This window comes from Diabrotica undecimpunctata, chromosome 3 (assembly GCF_040954645.1).
Source record: "Diabrotica undecimpunctata isolate CICGRU chromosome 3, icDiaUnde3, whole genome shotgun sequence".
Lineage (NCBI taxonomy): Eukaryota > Metazoa > Arthropoda > Insecta > Coleoptera > Chrysomelidae > Diabrotica > Diabrotica undecimpunctata.
Genome location: NC_092805.1, coordinates 18,850,818 through 18,862,159, shown reverse-complemented (window position 1 = coordinate 18,862,159; position 11,342 = coordinate 18,850,818).

Below are 11,342 nucleotides of genomic sequence, written 5' to 3'. Positions count from 1 at the left end.
CTTATTAAACTTTTATTGGTTATATATAACCAAGAAAATAAACATCTTACATTTCTTGCAAATTCATTAGTACCTGTTAACCTCCATCACTCCGACACTGGCAACCTTATTTAGGGATTAGTATACCTCACAACTATTGTATTCTATTCTGCTCCAACCTTTATACCTGGTGGTCATACTCAATTTAAAATTGTTTTCCTATATACTTCTGTAAACTTGTTGACAAATATCTGTTTTTCATTGAGTCACCCGTATCAACAGTTTAGGGATTTGCATACATAATTTATTGTTTTATTACTCTCTCATACATAAAAATACACTATAATACAGTCAAATTTATAACAAAGGACAATAAACAACGTCTTGTAATTTCCAGAATATCTTATCTCGTATAATTATGACCGACCTGTAAGTGAATTATATCCAAGTAATTATCTTTCGTTGTACAATAACCTAATGAACTTCATCTAGTTGCCTTTCCATGTTTGTAGAAAAGTGTCAAGTCCACGCTTTGAATTACCATTTTCATTCCAACTGCGTTGAATGGTTTGCGCATTAATAATGCAAGTATTGTCGTTGTTTTTGTACCATATTTCATGCTGGGAGACAGTCACGGCATTGACAGCAATTTTACCTCATAATAAATATAATATAATATAATTTAAATGCACTATGAGATGAATGTCGATTATGGTTGAAACTATAAATGCATATACCAGGAAAACTACTGAAACTGAATAAAATGACAATAACTAATTCTCTGGTAAAGGTCAAGACGGTGAGGATAACACGAAAAATACAATTATTTAAGTAGGTGCACAACAAAGAAGCTGCCTGCCTTCGGTACTATTTAACATTCTGGACGAATTAACTAAGTAAATATTTATTTGTAGTCTTGCCATTTTTATTATTAAACTTAAATTAAAATTAACTTTAATATTTTATACAACACTGTTTTTATATGTGTATACATGAAAAGGTATCTACATTTTTTCTTTGTTTCGACGTTTATAACCTCGAATCAACTATTTAATAAGTTATTAGCTGAAGGGACAAACACAAGTTATTACATGTTTACGCAAGTTAATAATAATAACACATTCTTCTTCTTCTTTTGGCATCATAACCCTGGATGGGTCTTTGCCTGTCTGGCTATGTCCTTTCATTCAGATCTCTCTTGGGCCCTTCTCCTCCATTGTGTTATATTCATGGTTTTCAGGTCGTTTTCCACGTCATCCAGCCATCTCGTTCTGGGCCTTCCTTTTTACGCCTTCCTACCGGCTTCCACTGTAACATCTTCTTTGTCGTTTTCATGTCTTCTTGTCGCTGAACATGTCTCAGCCATGACAGTCTTTGACTTTTCACAAATCTTACAATCTCATACCCTTCATTTAGTTAATTAACCTCGTCGTTTCTCCTGATTCTTCATGTGCCGTCTTCCTCTTGCACCGGGCTATATACTTTTCTCAGTATCTTTCTCTCGATTATCCTGAGTTGGGCGTCCACTTCTTTCGTCGTTACTCAGGTTTCACAACCATAGGTTACTACGGGTCTAATCAAAGTTCTGTAGATAGTCATATTGGTTCTTTTGTCTAATAATTTCGATGTCATCAATCTTTTATTAACATAGTATGTAAGATTTCCACTGGAAATACGTGCATTAATCTCGGTATTTACGGAATTCTTCTGATTGATTTCTGTGTCCAGATATGTGAAGGCATCCACACATTCAACAGTATAGTTGTCTATTGCTATATTATTTTCATTCTCAGGTGTTCTTTTGATGGTCATGTACTTAGTTTTTGTTTCGTTTATTTTAAGCCCTCTTTTTTGTGCTTCAGGATCAATTTCCTTGAACGTTTCCATTAGTCGTGTCTTGCTTCTACTAATAATGGCGACATCGTCTGCATATGCAGTAATATGTAGGGGAGACTGGGGAGGGTTGAGCCACTTTTTTTCAGCGACCTGATTTTCTGCCTTGCTTTAGTAATTGCATAAAGTTTTTTACATATTGATTAACTATGGGTTTTAGTTTTTTAACGCAATAGTATGATTATTTTAAAAATTATTATTTAAGCAAAAAATAAATGAGTACAACATGCACTTGTCTCAAACCTCCCTTATCAAGGGAGGCTTGAGACAAGCAAAGGGAGGTTTGAGGTAAGCATAGGTAGGGTTGAGACAAGAGTAGTAGGTAACGATAAAGTCATGAGTTAAAATCAAATGTATTAAAGAAAGTAACTAGGTATTATTTAATCCCGCAATAAAAATAATAAAAAAATAGAAACATTTGAAAAATATGAAAAAATAGTATGTCTTTAATTAGAATAAATTTTCATATTTAGAAAAATCAACTGAAAAAGAAAGGGTCATATGTGTTCTAGCTGTTCTTCCAGTAAAGGAGGGGTTTGGTAACTTAACAAGATCGTTCCTCGGTGCACAATATTCATCTACAACATCGGGAAAAACAAATTTTGTATTCCGGAGGTTTAATTCTCATGCACAATCGGTCGTAATCATTGCCAATAATATTTATGACTTTAGCAACGTAATGTCGGAAAGTCTTTTTTTGTAGAAAATCGTACAAGAACATAGTCATTCTTACAAATGTCTTGATTCATAAAGCATTCTTCAGCATTTTCTTGTTCAATCTGTTCCTCGATATCAGTTAACTCATCAGAACTATAAAAATTGAAAGAATCGTTAGATTGTATAGAGTCCTCCATGACTATCTCAATTTCATTTTATTTAACTAACACTTGTTTTTCATTTTCTAATGCCAATTTTTTTTTTAATCTTTTCACCCTTTTCTCCTTTTTTTTTATTTTGCTTTTCCTTGTTCTCAGCTCTTTCTTCAAATTCTTTTTCTATTTGGTCTTTTTCGGAGGTGTCCGTTAAAATACGTGTTGTCCCACATTTCATTCAAGCTTTCTTTGTACGTAGAAGAGCTTTCGGAAATGGCCTTATAACCTCAGGGCTTACAAATGCATTTGGATTATTTTGAGAAGTATGAGTGGTAGCCAAAAGTAAATTTTCTGTAGCCTGTAAAGCTTGAGATGGATCTGGCCGGTCTGTAATTTCCGCACTGGTAAAATCACGATCTGTATATACAGCTGGATTGTATGGACAAATACCAGTATGTGAAAACCCACCTATGATAATGGCAGGTGTAAAAGCGCGAACGTAGGCACTTCCCACAAGTTCAGGTATTTCTTTAAAGAATATCAGCTGTGCAGGATTGATAACCATCCAGTTATCGGCTGCTTCATTATAAAATCTTTTAAATGACCCAAAAACGTTGGTATCCAAGGGCTGTAACTTATGGCTAGTATGAGGTGGAATGGTGAGTAGTATTATTCCATTGTTTTTACAGATGTTAAGCCCTTTTGGCAAAATATGACTATCGTGATTATCTTGTATCAGCATATACTTGTGATTCATGTCGACTCGGGAATATCTAATAAAGTGCAGTTAATATTTTTTGAAATTTTCATGAGTCATCCAGCCTGATGGGTTAACAGCAGCATCAGCACCAATGGGAAGCCCTCTTGTCATATAATCCTGGATCCTAACCCTCGGATAAATTAAAAATGGGAGAATAGAATTACCAGACGCACTTATAGTACATAAAACTGGTACCAGTGACCCTCTTTCACACGATGTTGCCTTTGACACCTGCTTCTGCCCTTTCTTCGCAATTATTTTTTGCGGCTTATGTGCTGTTGTAACTCCCTTTTCATCTGCGTTATATATACAATAAAGTGTAATCGATTCCCTTTCTATGATGGTCTTTAAATTGTCAAAAAATAGCCGAACGGTATCGGCTTCTGGTGTTATAAGTGATAAGTTATTATGTCGTGACATAAAACCTCTTAGCCAGTAATGCGTAGAAGCTCCATTTTTCTCCCAAGCTGCTGAAATTTTTTTATTATTTTTAGTTGCAAAGATGTAAGCAAACTTTCTTACTGCGATTGGAGTAAGTCCATAATGTAAGTTAGCACATCTGAGTAGGTATTGAACTAGCAAATATTCTTCTTGATTAGTAAAAATTTGCGAAGAATTAAAGTTTGCTACAAATGACACATTTTCGTTTGATTTAAATTTATTTACATATCTAGATACAGTCGTTCTATCAATATTATTGCTATATATTTTCCGTACTGCAGTTTCCAAAATTTCAGAATCAGTAGACAGTCGGCCTTTCGATTTCCATTTAAAAGGCATCTGTAAAAAAATTAATATTGTAGATGTCGTAGTGTACATTTTAGCAGAAAAAGCTAACGATTGTGGGCCCACATTTTTTAATATTGAAAAGAAAAAAAAACATACTTTAGTCTTGAAAACAGTTTTTTTATCATGATGGGAGGTTTGAGCCATGTCTCAAGCCTCCCACATAAAATATGTTCATCCCTCCCCTCGTATCAGTAGGGGATAATCCTTATACATTTTGCTAATAAACTTACATTGTTTAGCCTCAAAAACAACTTTTCACTCTAACTTTCCTAACAGATTTCGATTTAACATGGGACTTAGATAACGTAAAAGGAGCAATGAGTAAGCATCCACTAAACGCAAAAATAAATTTATTTAAGTATTCGTTATGGATGTAATATTTATGGCTCAAACCTCCCACTGGATCAACCCTCCCGTCTCCCCTACTGTTTTGGTGTTTATATGGCCGGTTACATTGGTTTTTCTATTGACTGCTTCATGAACTAGGTTGAACAGCGTGGTTGAAAATGCGTCTCCCTGTCTCACCACCATGTTGATGTCAAACAGGGGAGACAGTTTTCCATCTAGTCTAACTGCGGTTTTTAAACCCTGCAACGTAATTTTCATGACGTTGCATGGCTGATATATTTTTTTGGTATACCTAGATTTCGGAGGTCTTCCAGCACTCTATCTCTTTTTACACTATGAAAAACTTTAAAGTTTAAAGTCTATATACATATTATATAGTCCTATGTTGTATTCATAAGCTTTCTCTTGTATTGTTCTAAGTATGAAAATGTTGTCTGTAGTGGCCCTATTTGGTCTGAATCCATTTTGATAATCACCATTTATAATTTCGGAGTATTCTGACAATCTAGTGTAGATAATGCCCGAAAGGATTTTGTCTATTACATTTAACAATATAATTGGTCTGTAATTCTGGCATTCCCTCTTATCTCCTTTTTTATATATTGGCTGTATAAAACTAACTGCCTATTGCTCCGGCATTTGCTCCTTGGTCCATACCAACTTTATCAGGTAATGGATTCTTCCCCAGAGTTCGGGTCCTCCATATTTCAACAATTCTGCCGAAACTTCGTCCGTTCCTGGCGCTTTACTTTTTTTAGTTTCTTTATTATTTGAACTACTTCTTTATAACTCGGATTTTCAAAGTACTGCTCCGCCGTAAAATTAATTGTCTTGATTTGATCATTTCCATTGTATGCATTTAGGTTTTCCTCAAAGTATTCTTTCCATCCCATTATAATGTTTTGTTTCTCTGTTAGTAGTTGTCCGTCCTTGTCCTTCCATACTGTCAATTTTGGTCTAAGTGATTGTGTGCTTTCTTTTATTCTTTTATAGAATTTTCTGCCCTCGTGTTTGTTGTTATATTCTAGGATTTCTTGTACTTGTTTTTTCAAAGCCTCTAATAATAATAACACATTATTATACTTAATTAGGAAAAAAGTAAGTTGTATTGTTTAACTTAATTAGGAAAAAAGTAAGTGTACAGGGACCGGTGACAAGTGACAAGTGAGACATCAACAAAAAAAAAACGTGTTGCCAACATACAAAAAATAATTATAGTACCTACTGAATGGTACAACAACACTCTTTCTCAATTCTACAGAAGTACAAAGTATTAAGTACAAACCGTAAATAAAATTACAATAAACTAATAAACTGTAAAATTAAACATTAGTTAAAAACATTCAAACAATTTCTCAATAATTCAAATTGATATTTGAATATTCTCAATAATTCAATTAATTGATTGGCTGTTTCAGCTGGCTGGATGATATCAGCTGTTTGTTTGTAGGAACATATTCAACAACAAAATTTCCTTTATTATTATATATTATAATTAAAAAATCCAATGTCTTTATGACATAGCCCGATTGAGTTTTTTAGTTATATACCTTTTATAAAGGATTTTAACAAATTTTTTAAAGAAAATACTTGAGGTGTTGAAACGTTTGGACAATGGAGAGAGTACGTCTAAATTAGCATTTGAGTATTACTATTTAAATGGGAATAAGCCACAATTAGAGGTTGAAGTAAGTTTATTGAAGTTTCAATTTCCACTTCGGAAATCGGTCTCGATTCGTTTAAATAGTAAATACTTTAAAATGCCACAAGAAAATAGCTTCAGAACAATTAGTCCAGTCTGGTTGAAAAAAAAAGGTGAAAAAATGTTTCGCAGATATCTGAAGCTTTTAAGACATAGGTGGGGGATACCAGATGATGAATAGATGAAAAGATACTCCTAGTTTTACCTTGCGTTTTTTTTAAACAATAATTTATGTTCACAATTTGATTTTTTGTCTATAAATTTTTTCCCTTATATTTTAAATAAACAATATTTATGTCATTTTTTTATGTCAAGAATATCTTTATATTCCCGTTTTTTTAATTAAAATTGATAAATAATTTACAGAGATATTTGCAAAAAAGCAGTTTTTTTGCACTAATTTATAAATTTTATTAATTTTTTTATTAACAAAATAAAGTGGTATTAATACATTTAAACATCAAGGAATTACCATCTTTTAGATTTGTGCGAAATTTTCCCCCGATCAGTCAAATATTTTATAAGTTATTTAATTTGTTTATCCCTGTGGCTAATTATTTAAACTATTGAGCTTGAGTTCTTATCGAAATTATTTACAAAATAAACGTTTGAAAAAGGGGTATGTTTTTTACTTATAAACAATTGTAATAACTTCTATATTTTTCAAGCTACAGACTTGTACGTACAACCATTGAATAGCTGGTAACAAAGCTCACATTAAAAAATAAAAAACCTTCTATGACCAATAGGAACGAAGTTAGTGACTATTTATTAAAAAATCATATCTCCATTGTCTATAAACATTAAGAAGTAAAATTCTAATTTTTCGAAACGACGGTACTTTCGAAAGATCGACATAGAAAAGTGGAGAGGATATCTGTTTCAGCTCCGTTTTTTTTCGGCATCGGAACTTCAAATTGCAACACGTAGAAAAAAATTTACATTATCTCGGCTTCCTTTGCAGCTGCAAGCCTCTTTTTTTATTCTGGGGTAGCTCGTCGAAATATGAATAACTACATAGTTTTCACTGGCCAGAAAATATGGGATAACTCGGAAAAATTAAGACCATTTGAAATTCACCCTAAATACTTATTTTTTTTTATTTGCTCGAATAGTCTGCCGCAGTATTAATATTGATGACATAATTTTCACCCCCCATAAATCTCGGGAAATCCCGGAAAATCAACATATGTTTTTTCATTTTATATCAATGATGTAATAATACTTATATATTTTATAAATTAAATTTCAGGTAATCCATTATATTACACATAGGTACACATTATATTCCTTATATTAATTATAATTGTTTGTATTTTTATAATTAACAATATTGATTTTTATTCTATTTTTCTCACAAATATGATATACAATATTAATCTAATCTGCCTTACTGCTTTGATAAAATAAGTCGATTTTTTCATCGCTTGCCTTATTAAATTTTGCAATGTTTATTGAACTTTACTTTTTTTATTTTCTTTACATACATTGGTTTGAAAGTTAAAATTTGGTTCATTTATTCGACTTCACTGTCAGGTCTGAACCTTTTTGTTGCAGGTTGTTTGTCTTCACTTATTAAGTCAGTATTTCCATACATTAACATATTGATGGGCGATCTTAATGCCAAGGTGGGTCAAGGTAAGGTAGGAGAACAAGTAGGAAAATATGGGCTTGGAAACAGAAATGACAGAGGAGATCGATTGATTCAATTTTGTCAAAGTAAAGACTTCGTAATAACAAATACCTTTTTCAAATTACCTCCTCGACGGTTACATACATGGACATCTCCACAACATACCAAAGAAAAAATAGTGAGAAATCAAATAGACTACATTATGATAGTAAGGAGGTATCATAATGCTGTTAAACGTACTAAGACGTAGCCAGGAGCTGATATAGGCTCAGATCATAACCCGGTAGTTACTGTGATAGAGGCGAGACCAAAAAAGATTAGAAGACCACACAGAAAGGCACTAGATTTAAATAAACTTAGAAACAAAAATATACGACAAGAAACAGGAGAAGAAATAAATGAAAACCTTCGTTCAGTGCAGCAACAAATTAACGATACAAACAACGTTAACCAAAAATTAAAGTACATAAATACAGCTATACAAACAGCAGGAAAGAAACATCTTACAAAAACAACAACAAAGAATAAGGGGTGGATGACACAAGATATACTAGACTTGATGGAACAAAGAAGAAAGATCAAGAATTACCCAGACAAATACAAAGAAATAAATAAACACATAAAAAAGAGAATAAAAGAAGCCAAAGAGGAGTGGATTAAAGAACAATGTCAAAAAATGGAAACCTATGAGAAAAAGTACGATGCGTTCAATATGCACAAAAAAGTAAAAGAGATAACAGGAAGCATAAAGAAATGCCAAATAGGTAAACTTAAAGACAAAGATGGAAATCTTATTGTAGATCTAGAGAATAAAATAAAAAGATGGACAGAATACCAGAATGAATTATTTAAAGACGATAGAAACAACTTAACTCAGATAATCAATGCAACTGGGCCAGACATATTGAAAAAAGAAGTAGAATACGCAATAAGAAACGCTAAAAATGAAAAAGCAAATGGACCTGATGAAATTCCTACAGAATTGTTGAAGCTTTTGAATGATAAATCCGTAACCATAATATTAAATTTTGCAGCGAGGAACTAAAACAGTTTCCCCTCCACTTTCCTATGTCGATCTTTCGAAAGTAACTTTCGTTTCGAAAGCTTTTAAGTTTCGAAAAATTTGATGAATTTTATAGCTATAAAATTCAATATAAAGTTTGGATTTTCATTCAAAATTCGTGCAAATTTTACTTTTTAATGTTTATAAACAATGGAGATTTTATTAACAAAAAAATTGTCGCTAACTTCGTTCCTATTGTTCATATAAGGTTTATTAATTTTGTTAAATGTGAGTTTTTTTACCAGCTATCTAATGGTTGTACGTACAAGTCTGTATCTTGAAAAATATAGAAGTTATTACAATTGTTTATAAGTAAAAAACATACCCCTTTTTCAAATGTTTATTTTGTAAATAATTTCGATGAAAACCCAATATTCATTTAATTTCTTAGATAGCAAAGTCTTAAAAAATTCTATAAAATTTGTTAAATGTGTCTAGCATCATTCATAGGGCAAGTTCAATGGTTTAAATAATTAGTCCCAGGGATAAACAAATTGAATAACTTTTAAACTATTTGACCGATCGGGGGGAAATTTCGCACAAATTTAAAGGACGGTAATTCCTCAATGTTGAAATGTATTACTAACATTTTATTTTGTTATTAAAAAAATTAATTAAATTTATAAATTAGTGCAAAAAACTGCTTTTTTGCAAATATCTCCGTAAATTATTTATCAATTTTAATTGAAAAAACGGGAAAATAAAGATATTCTTAATATAAAAAAAACGGTATAAATATTGTTTATTTAAATTATAAGGGAAAAAACTTATAGATAAAAAATCAAATTCTGACCATAAATTATTGTTTAAAAAAAACGCAAGGTAAAAATAGGAGTATTTTTTTATCTATTCGTCATCTAGTAACCCCCACCTATGTCTTAAAAGCTTCAGATATCTGCGAAACATTTTGCCGTGAAATCGATGATTTTTGTATAACCAGACTGGGCTAAATATCAAAAATAGGACTTCATCAACAAAGATTCTAATATTTCAAAATTTTCATAGGAAGTGTAATTATTTTACGATTATCCAAATTTCTTGTTTATGTTGTTTTATCAATGTTACAAAAAAACAAACTGATAAATATTTGGTAAATTAAAATTATTTTATCTGGTACAATTTTCATTGGGACAGTTAAGCCCATGGAATTTATTTGATAAATTTTCATATTATTTCTTTTGATAATAAAAGATATTTGTATTTGTTTATTTATGTTATTTCTATTTATTTCCTTTTCCTATTTTATCCCGATAAGGAACAACTAAGATATACTGGAAGCCACGAGAAAAGATAAGTATAACCTAAACTGATTAATTTTTTTTGTATAATAAAATGGCTCCTTGAGATTGTTTTTTTATGTACGATTTGCGACACTTGGATAATTAATTGAATAATTAAATAAATAAAAAGTTAATATAAAAGTAAGAAAAAGCAGATCGAATAATATATATATATATATATATATATATATATATATATATATATATATATATATATACATATATATATATATATATATATATATATATATATATATATATATATATATATGTATATATATTGTCATACTTTTTCTTTCCCAACCAAAGAAAAACAAATAAAAATATCCATCGGAATAAATTTTTAAGAAATCAATATAAACAAATTGTATATAGTAATTTAAGATAAGATTTAGTGTAGATAAGAATAGAAATTTGTTTGGCAAACGACCTGTTTCCGTTGCAAACAAAATTATCAAAAAACCTTTGTTTAGAATTAGAAGACATTTTACCTGAAGTTAATCTTTTTCATTGTTTGTATAGTCGAGTATTAAATGACCATATTCTAATCTTTTGAAATAGGTATAAAGGATGTATTGAAAAAACCAATTTTAAAGTAAGCTATTTAGTTTTCTCTGAAACCGAAATTAGGCTTTTCCAAAATCATAGTAAACACAATTTAAGCTTTTTGATTGGACGGTCGTTTTTAAAAATGGGAATTTGGGAGTCGATGATGAGACAGGAGAAGTCAGTCATATTTTGGTCATCGAAAGGAAACAGTCGTGTGTCTCAAGATAGGGTGTGGTTCGTGATTTTGGATACCGGCGTAACGAAAAGAAGTGAATAGTTTGAAGACGGAGATAACAAGTGGATTAAAAGAGGTCTTTGTATCTACCGTGGGCATTTAATAAAGTATATGTGAAAGTATTCTTACGGCATCAAGTTGACAAAAGGAGGTCCTGGTGTCATAAATAAGTAGCGGAGTTTGGAGAAGTGAATCAGGCGTTTTTTGTGTAGTCTGAAGGAGGTTTGCAGAGACGTAAAGAAGGAGCCGAAGTGCCAAAAAGGGGAGATCACATCTTTGAGGAGACTGGATTTTTCTGG